The 23,525-nt window shown below is 35.5% G+C and overlaps 1 protein-coding gene across 1 annotated transcript in view; it reads right to left on the bottom strand.

Moving 5' to 3' along the window:
- The window catches only part of TTC7B (tetratricopeptide repeat domain 7B), a 314,975-nt gene that overhangs the window by 45,082 nt on the left and 246,368 nt on the right, over positions 1 to 23,525 (bottom strand).

The raw sequence follows: 23,525 nt of genomic DNA, 5'->3' as shown, positions 1-23,525 counted from the left end.
TTCTGACCAAATCATTAAGCCTCTGTTGGTCTCCATTCCTCATTTATAAAATGAAGGGATTGAACCAAATGGCTTTTAAGATCTTTTCAAACTATAATCCACGATCCTATATTACTAAGGCTTATAAAAGCCACCCTTCACTGCAGAAATGAAGACTGTGATTGTAGAATACTGCATATAACATAAAACTTGGTTGATGTGTTAGTTATGCTGAACCGCTTTGAAACAAATTCTTTATTATGAGGGATGAAACTGGGGGAGGAGGAAAGAGCTATATTTAGAAATGAAAGTGATATAACAACAAAAGATACTTAAAAAAAAAGAATGCTCCTTCTACTTTACATAGACTTTTGTTTTGCATCCTTGTTATCACATTTATAATGTAATATACACTGGAATTAATTGGAGTACCTTACTGTTCTAGTTAAATCTAAGTTCCATGATGGTAGGATTCCATCTTATTTAAAGTTTGCACAGTATTGTGCCTCTATGTTGCATACAGTAATAACTTTATAAACATTTAAGTTAGTAAAATTTTGTTGAATGATTAAATTAACTACAAATAATATACAAAAGCAGTATCCCAAAAGATAATTAAATTATAAGAATATATGCTTCCACTGGTACAGGTATTTTCACTAATGCTAATCCCAACTTTGCATGCTTAGACACTTACATGAATTATCATAGCTGAAAATATTCATCCTTTCACAGCCAACCATCTGATGAAGTGACTCTAAGAACATAAACTGGTCCTCATAAAACAAAAACGTGGTCCATCATTGTTTTTGTCAACTTAGTAAGGACCTGCCTTAAGTTACATTTAGCTGATACAATCTTCCAGAATCCAGGTCACATTCATATTATGATAAGAAATCAGAGGAAAATTTCAGTGAAGAAACAAAGATGTAAATTTTTAAAAAAGAGATTGACAAAATAATCCAGCTTGCTCTGGCACCAAAACCACACTGATATTCTATATAAGCTAACTGGAACAACAGAAAAACTATGTTTTGATGAGGTTCCTTTGATCAAGATGGACCACTCTTTTCTGGAGGTAAGATTATATTAAAGATAACTTAAAGTATCTTTAAAATGTCAGAAATAAACCTGGGACACTAGGAAAAAGAAGGACAAGAGGTTGTTTTTTTATTTTGTTTTGTTGTTTTTATTTTCTGTGATTTTCTTGAAGTGATTATTCAGCAAAGCCAATTTCCTTGGGTTCTGATATGTACGCACTGGATTATTCTCATGAATAAAAGGTAAGGGAGGGGCTGAAGGTATTGATGGTTGGAAGAATGAGATTGTGAAGTGATTTCTTTAATCACCCCAAAGTAAAAGGTTTTTTTATGTTTCTAAAAGATTCTGGGAGACAAAGAAGGAATTTAAGAAGTTGTTAGGAGTTCTAATTAGGGAGTCAGTTATAACTAGAGATAAAAAACTCATGTCCTTAGAAAATAGCAGGCTTAGTTTCTAGTGTTCTGAGATTTCTACAGGGATTTCTCATTTGACCCTATGTATTTACCTGAATGCCAAATATTCCCATGACATACAAGGAGGAAGCAGGTTGTTAAGGTAAATGTTGCTGCATTTTGAGATGTGAAGATATTGTCCAACTGAGAAGACAGACCATCCGATGACCTCTCTGAGAATCAGTATTAAAGAACTGGGGACATTTAGCCTGGTGACTAGGGGGGAAATGATCACTACTATGGGCCAGAACTCTGTACTTAAAACAAAGATTTTTACCAAGGTGCTAAGCCAGTGGAATTGATAAAGACAATGGTTATCTAGTTTAGTATGGTGATTGACAGTTCTCTAAGTTCAGTATCATTGACTTAATCTTACAACAAATAATGGTTTCCTAGTGATACAGCATTGGTTTATACTCAGTGTAGAGCATATAAGTTGGGACGCAGAGCCAGATTCATTTAGAACCAGAGAAGGCATGTGGACTGGAGGTGGGAGCTCAAGCTCTCGGAGCCAAGGAGAGATTCATTCCATCGTCCACCTTTGTGGTAGCTGGAGGCTGAAGCACAAGCCCCAGGATTCGGAGCTAGATTCATTTATTGCATCTCACACCACTGTGGTGGCAAGGCTCTCCTCCTTAGCTTCTCCACTGAAACCAGGACTCCGGAAGGCCTTTAAGAAAGCTAGCCCAGGCCTCTGGCTAGGAAACTAGATTGTGAAGGAGAAAATAAAGACTTTGGACTTTAACACCTGGCTGTTCTTGTGGTGATTAATCTACTGAAAAGAAGGCTGATCCAGAGACCTTCAGAAAACCACCAAGAACATTACAACTATCTTCAAGTGTTTGTTGATCTTTCAAGTGGAAGACGTTTTAGATTTGTTCTACCTGGTGCCTTGAAGAACAGAACTCAGGAAAACAATGTGAAAACAAATTGTAGAGAGACAGATATTAACAATTAGAATTGTAAAAAAGCAAAATAGGTTGCATCCAAGGCACTGGGTTTCCCATCAACTGGAAGTGTTTAAGTATAAGATTGGACGACCATTGGCTAGGCATGATGTAATAAGAATTCCTGCTTAGATACAGTTTGGACCTCTAAGAAACTTTCTAGCTCTGAGAGTCTAGGATTCAATGAAATTCCATACACAAATCCAGTCTTCAGGGAATGTTTCCCTTTCTCATTTCCCCTTAATTTTCAGAGGTATTTTAGGTCACCTATTCTAATCCCCTCACCAGCAGATGAAACTCTCCTATGGACATCAAACCACTGCTTGAACAACTCCAGTGATAGGCAGTCCACAACCCATTTTGAAAGACTGGATTATGAGACTTTCGGTGAGGTCTTTGGGTACCTTGACCCCAAGAACAAAACACACAGCTCAGAACAGGCTTGGGTACTTTCCTGTTATTTGCTGGTGATGACTAGGCCAACAGTTTGGAAAGGTAAAAACAAAACCAACTGTAAATGTGTTTTGAACATGTAAAAAACATAATGATCCACAGAAAGAATGTGTAGCAGTGTGAATAGAGTACAAAAAGTATTAGCTGTGGAGTAAAAGGAACAGGGATCAGTTAGAGCTCTGCCACCTGAATAACCTTGGTCAAGGCAGTTTCTTTGTAAAATGATAGTTGGTGAAGTATCTTATTCTGAATCCTATAATATCATACATTTTCAAGGAGGTAAAGTAGATGCTTATGATTAATCAGTCAATCTAGCCTACAGGAAGCCAAGGAAAACCACAGAAGCAATGCTGACAAGAAAATTGTGGCTTTTTTTTTTTTTTAAATTCAAAACCTCAAGAAAAGAGGTTTGAATCCCACATGTTTCTGGCAGATGGTAATACTTGGGTAAGAAGCACATCAAGAGGCTTAAGAGCTGCAGAAAAAAAATCATATCCAAGTTGGGGGCAGGAAAGACAATAGAGAAAAAGAAAAGTTCTATAGAAAAATATGCCTACTCTCATTCTAGCTGAAAGAATTCTCCCTTGTCAAATAATTCCTAAAGGCTTCCTGGGTCCTGGGCACCAGGCTAAGCACTTTGAAACAAACAGAATGGGCTGTCAAAAATGCCACCGATCTAATGGATCTGATTCTTGTCTCTGATCCACTCTCTCCAATCTGCGTCTTGCTCGTCACTCTCTTCATCTCTCAGAGACACAAGAGGTAAATGACAAACACCCCACTTCAAGTTCTCTGGCCATATGCCTTGGCTCATAATTCAGTGCTGATATCAGCAAGCCACGCGTGGCCCTCATTACCACTGCAGTGCAGACGATGAGCCGAAGATATGAGACTCTTATGGCCTTGGGCCAGAGGGAGAGCCAAATAATCAGCCTTGGAGGGGAAGTGAAAATTCAAAGTCCAGTTCAAACACAACCTCCTGCATGAAGATCTGAAGCATACACCTATACTAAAATTTATATTATATTTAACTTCTCATATTTTAATGATCTTATAATCTAGAATGCAAGTGCCTTGTAAACTCAGGCATGTGTTATTTTTAAATTTTCTTTTTTTAATTACACACTTGATGAGAAGGAATATTTCCAACCTCAAAGAACAGAAAAAGAAAATAGTATGTGAAAACTGAATCTCTACTATACAGTATTTTTCCTCAATAAAAGTTCTGGCTTGTCAGTATCCTCTTCTGAACTTTCTTCTGTATATTTTTAAATGTTTTGTTAATAATTTTCCTTTCTTTTCTTAACATCACTATCACTTCTCACTACCCCATTCTCCTTCCACATCTCTTCTGACTTAACCATTCTCTACTCATACGCAAATAAAAGCTCATTCCTGTAACAAGTATGTATAGTCCAGCCAAACAAATTCAGACATTGTGTCTGAAAATGTCTCATTTTTATCTCTCCACTATCATTTGTCTGCCAAAAGGTAGGAAGTATTTTTCGTAATCAGTCTTTCAGAATTGTAACTGAACATTACACTGATCAGAGTTCTTAGATCTCTTTGCTCTGGCCATTTTCTCTGGGTATCCCCCATCCCTGGACTGCTGTTTTTCTTCTGCTCTAACTACTAACTTCCCTAGCTTTCTTTTAAGTCCTATGAATTTCCACCTTCTAAAAGCAGCCTTTTCCAACTCCTCTTAATTATAGCATCTTCCCTCTGTAAATTATGTCCTATTTATCCTGATATAATTCGCTTTGCATATATATGTTGTCTCCCCTATAAAATAGTGATCCTTGTCTTTTGCCTCTTATAGTATCCCTAGAGCTTATGTCTGGCACAAAGAAATTGCTTAATGAATATTTCTGATTGATTGATTGAAAATTGTTTTTGTTTCTAAGTGTTCTGATTCTGCTCACTTCATTCTGTGTCAGTTCATACAACTCTTCCCCAGGTTTCTATGAATTCATCCCTTTTATTATTTCTTATAGCACAATATTTCATTACATCCATATATCATAATTTGTTCAGCCATTCCCTATTTCACAGTCATCCACTTCTTTCTAAAATGCTTATATAAATTTAAAGTATCATCAATAGTGAAATGAGTGTATTTGTCCAACAATTGCTATTATCCTCTTCTGTCATCTTTGCCATTCTGATGAGTGTGAGGTAGAATCTCAAGAGCAGCTTTTAAAATGCATTTCTTTTACTATTAGGGATTTGGAACACTTTCCCCCTTTTATATCACTTTGAGCTTGCATTCCTTTAACTATTCATTTACTGGGGAATGGTTCTTCAATATTTCTATCAGTTCTCTATACAACTAAGGTAGCAACTGTTCATTAGAAAAATGTACTGCAAAAAAATTTTGTCTGTAAAGAGTTTTATCTTCTAATTCTAACTGGATTGATTTTGTTTGTGCAAAAATTTCCTAATCTTATGGAATTAACATTGTCTAATTTATCTTTTGTGATCATCTATTCCATTTGATCAAAACTGTTTCTCTTATCCATAACTGAGAGACATTTCCTTCCATTCCCTTCTAATTTGTTTATAATGAATTTTTTTATAATTAGATCATATATTCATTTAGAGTTTACTAAATACCATGATATCATAGAATGAGATGATGGTCAGCTGCTAATTTTGCCATACTGCTTTTTAGTTTTCCTGTCAGATTTTGCCAAATAGAAAAATCCAATTAATATTTGTGAGAGTTAAGACATTACTCGAATAGTGAATATCCTTGGGTTTATTAGGCAGTTTGCTACTATGTTGACTTACATCCATTAGTAGCATTTTGTATTTTTTAACCAGTACCAAATAATTTGAATATTACTACTTTGTAATGATTTAAGATCTGCCATGCCCCTTTCCTTTCTACATTTTAAAAAATAATTCCCTTGAAATTCTTTTTTTTTTTTTTTATACATGGGGCCTTTTATTTTATTTTTAAACTTCTTTTTTAAAATTAATTTTATAATTATAACATTTTTTGACAGTACATATGCATAGGTAATTTTTTTTTACAACATTATCCCTTGTACTCCCTTCTGTTCCAAGTTTTTCCCCTCCTTCCCTCCACCCCCTCCTCTAGATGGCAGGCATTCCCACACATATTAAATATCTTATAGTATATCCTAGGTACAATATATATGTGCAGAACTGCATTTTGTTGTTGTTGTTGTTGCAAAGGAAGAATTGTATTCAGAAGGTAAAAATAATCTGGGAAGAAAAACAAAAAAACAATGCTCACAGTTTACACTCATTTCCCAGTGTTCCTTTTCTGAATGTAGCTGATTCTGTCCATCATTGATCAATTGGAATTGGATTAGCTCTTCTCTATGTTGAAGATATCCACTTCCATCAGAATACATCCTCATACAGTATCATTGTTGAAGTGTATGATCTCCTGGTTCTGCTCATTTCACTCAGCATCAGTTGATTTAAGTCTCTCCAAGCCTCTCTGTATTCCTCCTGCTGGTCATTTCTTACAGAGCAACAATATTCCATAACCTTCATATACCATAATTTACCCAACCATTCTCCAATTGATGGACATCCATTCATCTTCCAGTTTCTAGCCACTACAAAAAGGGCTGCCACAAACATTTTGGCACATACAGGTCCCTTTCCCTTCTTTAGTATTTCCTTGGGATATAAGTCCAGTAGTAGTACTGCTGGATCAAAGGGTATGCACATTTTGATAACTTTTTTTGGCATAATTCCAGATTGCTCTCCAGAATGGTTGGATTCTTTCACAACTCCACCAACAATGCATCAGTGTCCCAGTTTTCCCACATCCCCTCCAACATTCATCATTATTTGTTCCTGTCATCTTCGCCAATCTGACAGGTGTGTAATGGTATCTCAGAGTTGTCTTAATTTGCATTTCTCTGATCAGTAGTGATTTGGAACACTCTTTCATATGAGTGGAAATAATTTTAATTTCATCATCTGAAAATTGTCTGTTCATATCCTTTGACCATTTATCAATTATTCCCTTGAAATTCTTAACCTTTTGGTCCTTCTGAGGAATTTTGATATTCTTTTTTTCCCTAATTCTATAAAGTAACCACCATACCTTACTAATCTTTATCTCCACTGAATACGTTGCACTGAAATTTAATTTAAACTCAACTCAATTACACTTTATTAAGTACCTACTATGTACAAAACACTGCATCCTAGACTCTGGGAGAACATTTCATGGGTGGGATAATGCTGATTAATAAATTGGAGAAAGTTTACATTATAGTGGAACTTACAGATTAGCAGAGGAATGACAAATACACAGGTAAACATAATACTTGGTATTGGCGAGGCACAAAATCAAAGACCTATGTAAGGTCTGAGCAGAAAGTTTGTTACATTATTCAAAGACATTTTATATATATATATATATATATATATATATATATATATATATATATATATATATATATATATATATGTATATAGCTAAATGAATCAATGAATGAAATCGACAGAAAGATAGAGAAATAAATCCAATGACTCATTTGGGAACAATGAGCATGAAAAAGGCATATAAAGAAATTAGGATGAGAAAGAACTTTTTTGGTACACTTCTTTAATTAAGTGTGTAGAATATTGAACTGGATATTTTCTCCCAGGACCAGATAAATTTTGTGGTATATACATCAAATTTTTGGACTTAACTAGGAATAAAACTAAGCCAGAAGATGTGTCCTAGATTATATATGGAAGAAATAATACATAAAAAAAATCAGACCTTCAGTGCTGAACATGAAAGCTTTTTAGCCAGTACCAAATGACTTGGAAATTAGTAGGTGAAAAGATGGTATGTGGCCAGCCACACAATGTAATGATCCATTTTCAGTCTTTTTCAGTTAGAAAAAAACAAAAAAACCCAAACACCCACTTTCTCATGTTTCTCTAAGGCCAGTCAAAGGTCAGTCCTAATCTTTCTTTTTTTTTTTTATTATAGCTTTTTATTTATAATATATATGAATGGATAATTTTTCAGCATTGATAATTGCAAAACCTTTTGTTCCAATTTTCCCCCTCCTTCACACCCCTCCAGATGGCAAGTTGATCAATACATGTTAAATATGTTAAAGTATAAGTTAAATACCATATATGTATACATGTCCATATAGTTATTTTCCTGTACAAAAAGAATCAGTCTTAATCTTTCTTTTGGAGGATAAGCAGAGTGGTAGAAGGGAGAGATCTAACATCATTGGTAGGAAAAAAATAACACTAGAAATTTAGAGAAATAACTATGGGACCAATCTCCATACCCGACCATAAGAAGAAAGAATTAGAGAAGAATATGAGAAAATGCAGAAATCCCAGAGTAATAATTCTCTCATATCAACAAAGGCCAAGCCAAATAACTGAGGTGAAACAGAAAGTAAATGAAAAGACATGTCAAATGGCACAGAAAGAACCAGAATTTCTAACAATAAGTCACATTTAAATACAATAAGTCACATTTAAAATAATCATATATCTATAATTACTAATGTAAAACTCAACTATGCTATCTATAGTCACTTGAAGATTACAAAACAGAAAATAGAAATAAATATGGAACATATTTTTCCTTAAGCAGCAGCAAAAAGATGTTTGTGGACTAGAATCTACTTTCAGGGATCTCCATTAGCTTCTGAACAAGTTTAAATTCTTGTTCATGAGACAGAGGGCTCTCTCTAATCTGGCTCAAACATACCTATCTGTTTGCAAAGTTTTACTGTATTCAAAATTCCAATCAAACTGGCCTACTCTGTTTCCCTTTTTTGTCTTGTCCCTCTCTCCATCCACTATGTGTCACTGCTCAACCCTTTAAAACATATCACTATTGATCTGCTACAGAAAGATTACTCTGAATTACACGAAAGAAGCTTAGAAGGGATCTTAAAGATGGTTCCATTCAGGCCAATAGCACTACTCCCTCATATTAAATTTAGAAGAGATTCACCAGCTTTTTCTATATTGTAATAATAACAATCATTTACCATCTCTATAAAGAACTTTTCCATTTAAAAGTGCTTTAACATTCATTATCTTTCATTTCTTAAATAACCCAGTAAGGTAAACATATCAAAACCTAGTAGCTATTGTCTACAGATTGCAAATCATTTCCCTTCCTTTCTCAATGAATTTAATAGTTTTGCACACACATTTTCTTTCCTTTCCAACTCTTGTCTTCATACTAAGGGACTTCAATATACATATTGATTCTCCCTTAAATGCCTCAATTTCTCAGCCTATTCCCCTCCCATGAACTATTTATTCCTCTTCTCATAGACAAATATGGTCATATCCTTGATCTTGCCATTATTCACATATATACTATCTCTATTTTCATGAATTTGGAAATCCCTTTATCCAACTATGCATTTTCCCCCTTTTTATTAAATTCTCAACTCAACACCATATAAGATGAGTATCCTCACATACAGAACAGAAAAAGAAAGCTGTACATGAAACCACTAAATCTATATTGTGAACAGTTTGCTTTTTCTTTTAGTATATAATAAATTCAGTCTTATCTTCAAAGATGTTCTGTTTGTCTATTTTTCTTAGTGATCTTCATTTAGTTCTATGCACAAAATAAATTTATTTAGCAGCTTGCCTTCTTTTGTATCCAAATCTGAATTATGCTTTTCCCAAAATATTGCCAACTTCATCTACTTTTGTCCCTCTTTACACTTTTACTCACATTAAACCTTACTCTTGAAATGTGTTCAATCCACTTCCATCTACTAATTTTCCCCCTTCCTTCAAGACCATAATACAAGATCTTCTATAAAGCCTTCTTACATCCCACCAACTAAAACTTCTCTATTGTTTTTCACAGAACTTTTTTTTTTACTCCTCTATCTGCTTACCACATTCTCTTTTAAATTACCACTATGTAAATGCCTTATTTTAGAAGCAGCAAAATGGCATAGGATAGATTTGGGGACCTGTAAGTCAAGAAAAGTGGAGTTAAAATTCAAGCACAAGACACTTAATGTTATATGACCCTTGGTCAATCAATTAATATCTCTCTGCCTCAATTTTTTCGATTGTAAATGGAGTAAATAATAGCACCTACCTCCAAGTGCTGTTGTGATGATCAAATGAGAAAGCAGTTCTAAGTGTTTTTCACAGGACCTGGTACATAGTGTTTGCTTAACAAATGGTTGCTTCTTATTTTGGAGAGCAATTTGGAACTGTGCCCAACGGGTTACAAAACTGCACACCTTTTGATCCAGCAATATCACTACTGGGTCAATACTCCAAAGAGATCAAAAAACGGACCCACATGTACAATAATGTTTGTAGCAGCCCTTTTACTGGTGGCAAGAAACTGGAAATTAAGTGCATGCCCATCAGCTGGGGAAGGGCTGAATAAACTATGATATATGAATGTAATGGAATATTATTATTCTATAATAAATTATGAGCAAGCTCAGAAAAGTCTGGAAAGACTTACATAAATTGATGCTGAGTGAAGCAAGTAAAACCCAGAGAACATTGTTCACAGAAACAACAAGATTATGTGAGGACAAATAGTCGATACTTTGATGTTTTAAAAAAATGGACAGTGATTGCTATCAATCAAACATAAAATCCATGTGTACCAAAATTCCCTAGTACCTTATTATAGAGAGTAAAATTCAATACAGAGTGCAACTGTTGAAGTAAAATTATTACACGCATAATCTTTCTTCATCCCCTACCCTCCATCCCATTATGTGAAGCTTGAAAATAGCCACCTAAGAAGATATTGCCATTGTTTATCATTCATTTGCCTGGTCCCTTAATTGAATGATTTCATCATTGGGGATAGCAAATAAGAACCAGTGGGATTGAAGTTCCAGAAAGAGAGATTTTAATTTCAGTACAAGAAAGACTTTTCTAACAATTAGATTTGCCCAACAAAGGGGCAAGAATTCAACAAACATTTAGTAAGTGCCAACTGTATGCAGAAATCTGTGTTAAGTGGCATGTGAAAAAAAATTTTTTTTTAAAGGTATGTTACAAAACAGGTATTTTTGTAATGTGGAATGCTTGGTGAAAACATCCAGAATATTTCAAAATATTAACTTTTAGTAGTGTAATTTCTACATATGGTAACTTGTAAATTATTACTTTAACTTGCTAAAATGATCACATGAGTATTTTATATTTCCTCAGCAAAAAGAAATGTGACTTAGAAATTGCAATATTGAAGAATTCAACTCTTGAAATTCCAAATTGTATTCACAAAAGTTTTAGTGTTAACTTGTTAACCCTTTTCCCCATAAAAATACTTAATAAATATGTTGTATTACCCTCTTCTTCACAGAGTCTAGGAGGAAAAGCCACCAACACAAAACTCAGGCAAAGATAGGAATTAATTTTATTGTTGGTGCTTAGTAAATGTTTACTGAATTAAATACCAAAAAAACCTTTTAAGTCCATTAGAGTCACAAAGCAAATCAATGTGAAGCCTGAGCCTCAGTGGATAGAGAGCTGCTCTCTGAGCCAGGAAAACCTGGGTACAAGTCTCAAGTTGACACACTTGTGGTGTGATTCTGGATAAATCTCTTGACCTATTGGTCCTCCAGGTCACTTTGCAGAAGGGGGTACTGATGATCTACATGAGTAGAGGATGTTTCTTCACCAAGCATTCCCTTGACCAGTGAAATTTCAGGTCCAATTCCCATCCCAAGCCAAGCTCTGATACCAAAGGTCATTATCATCCAGAATGTTCAGGAGCAAGTGTCCTACAGCAGAAAGGAAGCTGGAACAGATGACATTAAGGTCCTTACCAATTCTAAGGTTATGTCTAAACAGGAGAAGCACAAATAAAAAGAGTCATATCTGCAACAACCACACATAAATCTTTGCACTGTGTCCCTTTTATAATGAAATCTAATTCTGCAGCCAAGGAAGACAGAGCCAGCAGGCTTCCTCCCTCATTTCTACAGCTTGGCATTTAAAATGCTACATCATCCTGAAGTACATCATCTGATTCATTTCTATTTCTTTTAGTGTGATGGGATCAATCAAAAGCTGAACTGACAAATATGCTGGAACCTACTCCTAAAGACCCTGGGATTTTTCTTCAATTCATTAAATATCCACTAAACAACTACTGTATGTGGAATTCTGTGCTAAGCACTGAGGGAGATTAAAAAAAAAGTTTGGATATGACACTGACCCTTATTTCAAAATTATAGTCATCAAGAGACCTCTGATGTTTTTGATTCTCTTTCTTTCAAGAAATTCTCAATGGGTTGTTAGCAGATGTTATATGGTATTAAAGTAGAAGCCACAGATGTGGCTTAAGGAATCTTCTGAAGGAATATTTAAATAAATAAAATGTCCAAAACTCAACTTCTTATCATTCCTCCTAATGGATACCTCCTTTTGACCTCACAATTGCAGACTGGTACTCTGATCTTCCTTGTTCAAAACTTTCACTTATCTTTATTTCTTCATTTTAAATCATTTTCCTCTTTCAGTCAGTTACCAACTCTTATTGATTCCATCTCCAAAGTATTTCTCATAGACAATTCATTTCTTTATCATTTTTGTATATAACTGTCCCCTTTAGGAACCTAGTAAATAATCCATGGATCCATCATCTGAATGTTTTTAAATGCAAAAATGAATACATATTATTATAAAAATATTTTTTAAAAAATCAGACCTCAGGTTAAGAACCACTGCTTTTTGATACAGATAGACCCTCCGGACACAGCTGAATTATTATAGTGGTCTCCTAATAAATTTTCCCACTTCTACTATCTCCCCGTTCTATTATGTTTATATAGCTTCCACACTACTTTTCTTACACATCAATTTGGTCATTTCATTCCTTTGTACCAAAGTGTAGTGAAAAGAACACTGAATTTTATATTAGGAATCCAAGGTTCTACTCCTGACTTTAACATTTACTAGCTCTTATAAGGCCCAGAAGTCTGTTTCCTTATTTGTAAAAAAGGGATTATCCTTACTTTACCTATTTCAACAGCACTATTATGGGGAAAGTACTCTATGAAATTTCAAGTGCCATGCAAATTTGAGTTAAGTTCAATTTTTTACATGTCTTCAGTGGTTCTCTATTGCCTCCCAAAATAAAGTTCATATTTCTCTGTGGGGCATTTGAGGCTCTTCAAAAACTATTGCTCATCATATAACTTTATGATATAGCTAAACCAGAATACCCAAGCATAGCTGAAATTTTCCTGACTTCATTGTTTTGTTTAGTTTAGTCCCTCTTAAATTACTGAATTCTAATCCATCTTCTCTAAGGTCCAACGTAAATGTTATCTCTTCCATAAGATGCTTAGTGCTGAGAATCCAAACAGAAAAGCAATTCAGCTCTCAAGTAGGGAAAATCCCTATCTGGAGAATTTCAGTTACAAGCCAGATAGAAAAGTGGTCCTGACACTTCTTCAATATCACTGATAAAATTACTTCAGTTTCTGACGGTGAACCATTTGATCTTGGTGACAAACACTTTGATTTCTAGGTCTTCAGGAGCTAAGGCCGTGGCACTTGTGAGAGGGATTGCCAGGCTGCAACCTCTCCAGGATGGGCTTCCCTCATAGCACTGGAATCCAAGACTATTCCTAAACTCCCAGGTTTTCCATCAGGACCTGAGGGCCAGTGATGTCTAAGGTGAGGCCTCCTGTCTTCCCAAGAAACCTTGTTGCTCCAGGAGTTATGCATTTCATCCTTTGTATACAGATGCGAAGGGAGGGTAGGGCAATGGGTCCTGAGATAACTGTAGTCTGGTACTCCTCTGTCTCTCTGTCTTGTCTATTATGGCATTTAGTTGGAAACTGTTGCTGCTGGCAATGAAGAACATAATAAGCCTTTTCTCCTCAATAATGGCTGGGGGCTAGAAACTAGTTTGGCACTTGGAGAGCAACGCTAGTCCTAAGGCTCTTGGCTGTGGGTCTGGAATAGTCTCCACCAATCAGTGCTGAGGGGGTGACACAGGGATGGAGATGGTTTAAACTGCCTGGCACATGACACCTCCTTTTTCTCCATCAGGATGCACTGCTAAGCAATGGGACTGGTCCTTGTCTCTGCCCATTAAGAAGGTGGGAAGTCACCTGGCATGTGTTCACAGCTCATTCCTTCCTTTTAGGCAAGAAAGAAGTCTTTGTTGATACTATAGGAGGATAAGCTACTCAGTACCCACACTCTAATCATCAAATTCTTATGCACTTTTAAAGTTCATTAACTCAGGCTATAGATTTAAAGCACTGAGTATCATTGCAACTGAAGATTTATTAAAGGTTATCACATCACAGACTTTTAGAATTTGAAAGGAATATCTAAATTAAGAGTTAAGCACAATGCCTAACCCATAGCAGATGCTCTAATTAGTTAGCTGAAATAAGTTAGCTGAAAGGCACTCCAAAGACCACAGAATTCAACATCCCCCACTCCAACATACTCAACAACTAGATATCTAGTCTTTGCTTAAAGATCTCCAATGAAAGGAAACTCATTTCTTTTTGAGGCAGCCCAATCTAATTTTGAATAGCTCTAATATGTCAGCAAATTCTTCTTTATCTTAAGTATAAATTTTCCTCATTACAACTTAAGTTCAGGAATCTAGAACTGATTTTGGAGGACTTCTGGTCTGACTCTCTCAGAATCTGAATTTGAATTCAGTACAGAGATCCTTCCATGGTCCCATGGCACCTCTTCCACCCACTTCTCCCAGTTCTTCCTGCAGGGGTCAATAATCTTACATTCTTCAGGAATTTCATATTTTGTAACAAAATATTATAACCATAAGTCATAAGGCAATAATAAAAAAATGGTATTTATAGCATGATTTATGGACCGAATTTTCATTTCACCAAAAACCCTGTGAAATGGTTTTGTTATTCCTATTTATGATGAGGAAATGAAGGCTCAAAGAGATTCAGTGATCTGTCTGACCAGTAAGTGTAGAGCTAAGATTCTAATGCAGATTTTCTAACTTCAAATACTTTTAACGGTTTTTTATGCCAAAGTCCCTATCAGTGTTGAGAAGAAAATTTACTATTTGTTCATTAGCAGAAAGATGCAGGTTGTTTCCATCAAACCTATTAAGAAATTATTGAAGTTTAAAAGTCACTATCCTGGCACCAAAAAAATATTCAATGAACTAAGCTAAATGAGGAGAAGGTCAGGAAACCTGGAAGGGACAAAGGAACCTTAAATATCATCTCACAGGACCTCTCATTCCATGCAGGAATCTCATCTTCAATGCATCTGAAAATCAGTCCATAGGCTTTTGTTTTCACACTCCCTTGGAACTAAAGAAATTAGGGCCTATGAATTTTCAAATTTAGCATTACATTATCAATAACAATAAAGTATACAAAGAAGGTTGATCATCTAAAGTATCTTATCCACCTTAAGAAGAAAAAAAACTTTCCCTTAATATACATACCATCATTTTGAAACTTATAAATGAAATTAAATAATGCTTCAATAGTTTATGATGATTTCCAAGCCATTCTCCAACTGATAAATGGTCAAATGATATGAACAGACAATTTTTAGATGAAGAAATTGAAACTATTTCTAGTCATATGAAAAAGTGCTTTAAATCACTACTGATCAGAGAAATGCAAATTAAGACAACTCTGACATACCACTACACACCTCTCAGATTGGCTAAGATGATAGGAAAAGATAATGAGAAATGTTGGAGGGGCTGTGGGAAAACTGAGACACTGATACATTGTTGGGGGAGTTGTGAAAGAATCCAACCATTCTGGAGAGCAATTTGGAACAATGCTCAAAAAATTATCAAACTATGCACCAGCAGTGCTACTACTGGGCTTGTATCCCAAAGAGATCTTAAAGAATGGAAAGGGATCTGTATGTGCAAGAATGTTTGTGGCAGCTCTCTTTGTAGTGGCCAGAAACTGGAAACTGAGTGGATGCCTTTTAGGATTCTATGGGCCAGATGTTATGGGCCGGAACTTGAGACAAGGTAATCTTCTTGGTTCACACCTTTAAAGGAGTTCAAACCTTTGAGGGAGTTTACACTTTTAAAGGAATTCGATCATTGGTTCACACATTAGACTTCACACCTTTAAGAGAACATACTTTTAAGGAGCTCCCACAAGCTCATTCTCTGGGAAGATATAAAAGTCCACTCTCTGGGAGTCAGGGGTCAGTTTGGATTGGGTCAAGGAAAAGACTTCCCAGGAGAACTTCAGGGAAGCTCGAGGAAATTCAGAGCCAGGATTCCATGGATTCACAAGTCCAGCAGATTCACAAGTCTAAAGGAAAAGCCTGCTCATGGACTTCTGGGAGATTCACATCTAGGATTGACTTCTGGGAAACCCACAATCCCACACTCTCAGAGGCAGAGTCTGATTCCCACACTCTAGGAGATTCAGCGTCAAGATTTCATTCTCTCATCTACCTTCGTGCTGGCTGGAGGCTTTGGATTTAGAGGGAGCTAGAGACTGGAGCTGGCTGGAGACATTCTGACAGGAAAAGATTCAAGACTTTGAAGTACACAATAGAGGATCTGGACTTTAACTCCTGGCTGCATTTTGGGATTATTGAACTGAACTGAAAGGAAGGCTGCCTCCAGAAGCTCCCCAAGAAACCTGCTCCCAGAGAACGATCATAATAAAGAGACAACTGTACATTATAGATGCCCATCAATTGGAGAATGGCTGAATAAGTTGTGGTATATGAATATTATGGAATATTATTGTTCCAGCAGGATGATTTCAGAGAGGCTTGGAGAGACTTACATGAACTGATGCTGAGTGAAATGAGCAGAACCAGGAGATCATTATACACGGCAACAACAATATTATATGAGGATTAACTCTGATGGACGTGGCCCTCTTCCACAATTAATTGATTCAAACCAGCTTCAATTGTTCGGTGATGAAGAGAGCCATCTATACCCAAGGAGAGGACTGTGGGGACTGAGTGTGGACCACAGCATAGCATTTTCACTCTTTCTGTTGTTGTTCACTTGCATTTTTATTTTCCTTCTCAGTTTTTTTTTTTCTTTCTAAATCTGATTCTTCTTGTGGAGCAAGATAACTGTATGGATATGTAGATCTATCTATCTATCTATATATATATATATATTGGATTTAACATATATTTTAACAAGTATTGGAATACCTGTCATCTAGGAGAGGGAGTGAGGGGGAAGTAGAGGAAAATTTGGAACAGAAAGTTTTGCAAGGATCAGTGTTGAAAAATTACCCATGCATATGTTTTATAAATAAAAAGCTATTAAAAAAAAGAATGATGTTTCCAATACTGTGGAGTCTCCCTCCACTGAGGCAGACTAAGAACTTCTCTTATACCCTAACCTTTGTCCTTTATGAGTTGTTCCGACTGAAAAAGTTGATCATCAGGCTATAAGTTCTTTAGTGGGAAGCCTGCCACTTGCAGTGGCAAATCACTTTGGAGTCCACAAGCACTTTCCTTACCACAATATAAATCGTTATTTCCATTTTACAAATGAGGAAACAAAGGATCAGAAAGATTAAGAGCTTTGTTTAAGTTCAGAATCTTAGTAACAGGCTTTCTCACATCAAATGTGGGCCTCTTTACACTCAAACCATGCTGCCTCTCTTACAAACTGTCTTCTGTACTACATTATATTTGTATTTTATTTTCCAGTCATCCTTTTCTGTTTCTATACACACAAAGAAATACTTAAAATTCTGGATAAAAAAGCAATCTAATTCTATCAGCATTTCAAAGCAAAAAGATGTTTCAATCATACATCATTACTTTAATTATGTCTATGCTTTAATCATAGTAACAGGAGGGATTCATGACAATCTTTTTAAGACTGGCTGAATATCTCAAGCATTACCTTTTCCTCTCATCTCAATCACTGTGTGTGTACTTTGGGGTGTGATACTGGCTCTCTAACCATTATGATGAGCAAAATCTGGAGAGATGTTCAGGGAAACATTCTGTGAAAGGCTCTCCATTGATTTTATGTTGTTTATTTCCACCAATAGAAAACAAATTGGAAAATACTGTGCCACCTACAGAAAAATCAGACATAAGCAATTTTGTCTAAGAATCATAACTAAATGCTCCAGAGGAAAATTAAACAAATGGATTTTTCTGAATAAATAAAAAGGAGAGGGAAGAAGGGAAAGGAGAGGAGAGAAAAAAAATGAACACAGCGTTGGAGTTCAGCAGTACAATGTAAGGTAGGTTTGGCCAAGAAAAAAAATTCGCCTCTATTATTCAGTTTTAACTCTCCTACCACATTTAAGTTTATCTACTAGTATAAGGAGAAGTACTTTCACAAAGTAAACAAGGCCTTGCAACTAGAAGTCTGTTGAAAAAAAAAAAAAAGCTTCAACTGTAGATCTCTCTTTGAAACTGAATTTTGAAAACCACTAATGACCCTTCATTTTTCCTAGGAAAGCCAGCTATTTGGTTGTACTTTCATGATTATTTCTTGATCAACCTTTACAACTGTTAAATGAATTTAAAGAACACTGTATCATAGGATATGTATTACAGATTTCTCCTTTCAAATTCATTACTAGTATATCACAAAGATACCTTTCAATATTTCATAATTAATTGCTTTATTCAAGTACTTTGCTAGTTTCTTCTTCAAAAATTTGTCAATGGCATGCTTAATCTTCTTAGAATATTAATAATATTACTTAACATTAAATAATATTTATCACATTACTATCCATTGGTGTTACTAGAGACATATCACAATAATTCACTATGAAGCAAAGACAGAAAAAAAGATTAAGGAAAACAAAAAAATACTAATAGGACCAAATCTTGGACTCTTTAGCCTGAAGGTATGTAGATGTATTTATGTCTTCTCATTTCAGTATTAAAAGGGCTCCAAAGCACTCCTATATATAGAAATAATGCAAAATACCCTCATGAACCACATTCACTTTCACAAATCTTTCAAGGTTAACTTATTCTCATTTCTAAATATTTCTTTTTATGTCTTAATTTTTCTTATATTTCCATTTTCACTAGAATTTACTAACTCAAAGGGCTGTTAACTCTAGTTTTTCTTTGAATGCTGATCTTCCAGTTTTAGTTTAGTCTTTAGGAGGGATAGGGAATGCCTGGCCCACAGGCCACATAAAACTGGCAAAATCATTTGCTAACACAACCACAGACAATGATGAGCTGAGAACTAGTTACAACCATCTCCCACTAATTAAGTACTATCAGTTGATAATTTTGTATTGCTTGTGAATGATGTTATAAATAATGTAATAAATGAGGCTGGGGTTAAATGACTTGCCCAGGATCACACTGCTAGGAAGTATTAAGTGTCTGAGACCAGATTTGAACTCGGGTCCTCCTGAATTCAGGGCTGGTGCTCTATCCACTGCGCCACTTAGCTGCCCCTGTTATAAATATCCAAGATAAATATCTGCCCTTGGCAGAAAAAAGGTAGGCTCACCTAGGAACTTTGATTTTCCAGTAGTCAGATAACAGTGCAGTAACTTTACTCTCTCAATTTTATCTATTAGAAATAATAGAAATAACACTGATGTTGTCTAATTCTCATTTTCCTTATGTTCCTCTATTGCACTTGTCTCTTAGTTTTTCCCACTGTCACCTCTTCACTTACTATATATTGCCCAATTCCCGTCATTTTCTCATTTAGAATCCTCATTCAACTCACTGACTTTTCAGCTTCATTACTCTTACGTCTATTTAAACAGCTGCTCCTGACCTCAACCCCCACCACCCTCCTAGTAATCTAAAGTCATGGTGCTGAATTCCCAAAGCTCCTGTTCTAGCTACCTTTACTTCCCCAGGTGTCCATCTTAACAAACGCAGGCTTACCCCAACCATCTGTTTCATTTTCATTCCTATTCTCTACCATGAGCATTCAAATAATGCTGGGAATCATACTGACTTCTAGAATAAATTCACAGATTCCTCCCTTATTTCTACTTTCCCCTTCATTATTATTCTTTTCTTATCAGTTCCCACACATACAACCTTCCTGGCTCTTCTCCATGTTTAACTCTCATCTGAAATCTCTTGTGCTTCCTTTACCATATGATCTCACAAATTTTCTTTAAAAGCTAGTACTGACATTATAATTAGGCTACCAGATATTCCCATTTTGACAGACATTCTGGTCATTATGTCTGGCTATACTGAGCAAATGGGCCAAGTTTGGGGAAAACTGCCTGAGGAAGCTGTCCTCTCCTAAACTACAGTTATTCACATTCCAGAACCGACCCTTCCTCATAAACCAGAATGAGTTTGTTCTATACAATTGCTGTGATTTACCAATCACTATCAGGGACTTAGAGACAGAGGTTTTAAAATACGACATGTAAGTTTTGTATATTTATGCAAAATAAACTAATATATATGTCTAAAGATTTCCTAGGAGAAAATAATCTGTTGTATATTATCAGGCACTAATTTCCTACCCTCTTTTATTTTCATTCTGCCTTGTCTCTTCCAAACAGTATAGACACTTTTATCAGACTAATAACTCTTTTTTTTTTTTTCTGAAATCAAACATATACCAAGGCAAAAGACCAAATATCAGTTACTATTACAGCTAAAGATAGTAATTAACCACTGACTTAGGGTTATCTTCCTTTATGTCAAGTCAAGAACATCTGTAAAAAATCAGTCCTCATGACACAATAAAAATATTTACATACATTCATTCAAATATTTATATTTCACATATAATGTACTTTGCAATAAAGACTAAATTCATTCCATATTTTCATGTACTTACTTTTTTATCTAAGATAGCAAATGAATACCTTTCATAATACATATGTAAAGAAAACTCTTACTGAGCGGATCTTGTTCTCCTGCTTGGAGAATCCCTGGCTAAAGGGCCATTTCACAAGAGGCCCCAGCCATACTTATTTCTTTCTCAGATCAAGTCATTTTTCATTATGCTCTGCTTCCTCACCTGCAGCCTTGCCCTCTGAGTGGTGTCTATCTTCCTACCTTCTATCCTCTTACTAGCTTTCCTTTATGTGCTAAATCTTCATCTTTAATCTTATTATGCTGGACCCTAGGTTTCTATGAGACACTCCTACAAATTCCTTAAAATCACTACCTGATTACAATGACTCCATGCCCTAAAGACCATCCTAATTTTGGGGGGGGAGGGGAGGTTTCTTCTTTCCTATTTTTTGAACTACCCTACAGAGAGGCAATACAAATTCCAAGCATTCTCCGAGTTTTCAGAGAGGGGCAAGGATAAGGGATTAGAGGGTGGAAGGAGAGCAATATATGCTCTAATGAGCTCAATTTCCCCTAGAGAACATTTATGCTCTAAGTATTTCTCAACCACAAAGACAATGGTAGAAATGGTGTGAATTAAACACTCTTTGCTACCAGGTTTACTGTTGGCTAAAATCCTCTCAGAACTCTGGGGACTGTACTGCAAATACTTTCCTGGGCCAAAATCAAGGAAGCATATAACCCATCTTTCCTTATTTACAAATCAATCAAAAAAAAAAAAATTTCCATGAAACCCTTCAAGTTTTATATTGGAGTCCTAAGCTGAGGTCTCTAAAATTAAGAAACTTTATGTTTCAAAAATCTTTCTCAAATGCAATAAATATTCAAAGAGTTCACAGTGTCAAGGGTCTAAATTTAACTACAATTCAGTTAGCTCTTGAACATCTCATGATGGCTAAGCCAAAGAGCACAGGGGAACACGGTGGGGGAATATTTTGAAAAAAATCTTCTACATGGCAAAATTTGAGAAGAGCTAGTACCTTACATAGTCTGGAGAGTACCCCAAAATTAAAGACTCAGAAGGAAAATCCCCCAAATGGTGATCTGTATAGTCCATTCCACACAGCTTTCCTGTTTTAGGTCCACCACCTGCTTCTGCCAGAAAATGAAGCTTCTGGCATTTGTCTGGGAGCTCATATGTCTTGAAAAGCTGCAAAGGTGAAACATAAAACTTTCCCTTTGCGATTCTCCTATTTGATCTTTTGTCTCATATGTTCCCCTTAGGGATGTATGAGAAATACTTCTCTGAATAATTCATAAGTACCTAGGCAGAAACTCACTTATCCTTCTGAATAAAAAGGTTGGGTACAAGAAGCTGATTATAGCTGTTCTGAATGCTCTGGTGATAGCTGCAGTATCTTAAAGGGCTTTATAAAAATTCCCCTTATGATAGTGAAACAAAAATTAATAGTCACCTAATACTTTTAATCAAATAGGCCACAGGTAATAAATAGTATTATATTAAATTATTTATAAAGCAGCAGAGATATGTTAAGGGAAGTTTAAAAGATGAAAAATATGCTATCATACAAATTTTGGTTTTAAAAAAATCCTTATTTTTCCTAAGTTTTCCCACTTTAAAAGTGGAAGATAATATTAATCACTTTAAAGTACAGTGAGAACTAATCAAACTGTAACATTTTGAAAGTTCCTCTCATGAAAGTATTTCATTATTTATTACATATAGAATCATAAGGTTTTGGAGATGACAGGGATCTGAAAGTTCATCAATTCCAATTTGTTGTTTTTTTTTTGTTTTTTTGCACACCAGAAAACTGGGGACCAAAAAGGAAGATAGCTGTCCAAAATCACCAGTGACAGCAGAGTAGGATTTGGACTCAGAGAAAGCAGGTTCAAATTCCAGTTCTGCCATTGACTACCTATGTGATCTTGGGAAAGTCATCTAATTCTTTGGATCTCAGTTTCCTTATCTGTAAAATTAGGGAGGCTAGATTAGAAAACCTCTCAGACCCCTTTTTCAATTCAAAATTTATGAAGGTACAATATGTGTCATAAGAGAGACTCGAACCTATCTCCTGGTTACTAACTACCCCAGGGTTCTTTCTACCACACCAGCCCCTTCTCATTGACAGCTAGGAGGAGCTAGGACCAGTGAGCTGATGATATCAAAGGCATCTAAGTAACCTTACAGAACTTCTTTAGCTTATACTGGAAAAACCATAGATGTTAAAAGAGAAATTGTTTGACCTCTAGTCCTGGTATGAGTATTAAGTGAAAGAACAATATATTTTCACAAACTGGCATATAAGTCTATCTTCATATAAATAGACACGTGTGTATTTTATGTGTGTGTGTGTATATAAATGGGTACAGCATATATATGTGTATGTATATACATGCACACACATACACACTCCCCCCTCAAAAAATGATTCTGACTTTTGGGCATATCAGTTATTCTCAATAATTGTCTAATTAGGTTCAATTTCAGAATTTCCCTAAATAATCCTTGGCACATAGGAAGCATTCAGTAAATCTTTTAAGTGACCAACTAATACTTATATTTATATAAAGTTTGAGGATTTTCAAAGCACTTTTCTCTCAAAAACCCTTTGAGGTAGGTAGCATTTTATTAATCCCCATTCTATAGATGAAAAACTAAAGGTGAAAGAGGTCAAATGACTTTTCCCAGGAACAGAGGTAACTCAATCTACTCCCCTTCCTGGAAGTATTCAATTCCAAAACCATCCAAAATTATGACATATGTTGTGGACATGATAGAGTGGTGGATAATTCCCCAAAGAATCAGGTTCCCAAATAACTCCTGAGGTTTCAGAGAGGAAGGAAAATAGGCCCAGTGAAGCTATCCTTGACCTATGGCTCAAATTCCCTGAAGAGGATAGTCTAAGTGAAATAATAA

The sequence above is a fragment of the Sminthopsis crassicaudata genome, chromosome 2 (genome assembly GCF_048593235.1).
Source record: "Sminthopsis crassicaudata isolate SCR6 chromosome 2, ASM4859323v1, whole genome shotgun sequence".
In the NCBI taxonomy this organism is placed as follows: domain Eukaryota; kingdom Metazoa; phylum Chordata; class Mammalia; order Dasyuromorphia; family Dasyuridae; genus Sminthopsis; species Sminthopsis crassicaudata.
The sequence above is the reverse complement of the archived record's forward strand: the minus strand, read 5'-3'. Positions and strand labels throughout refer to the sequence as shown.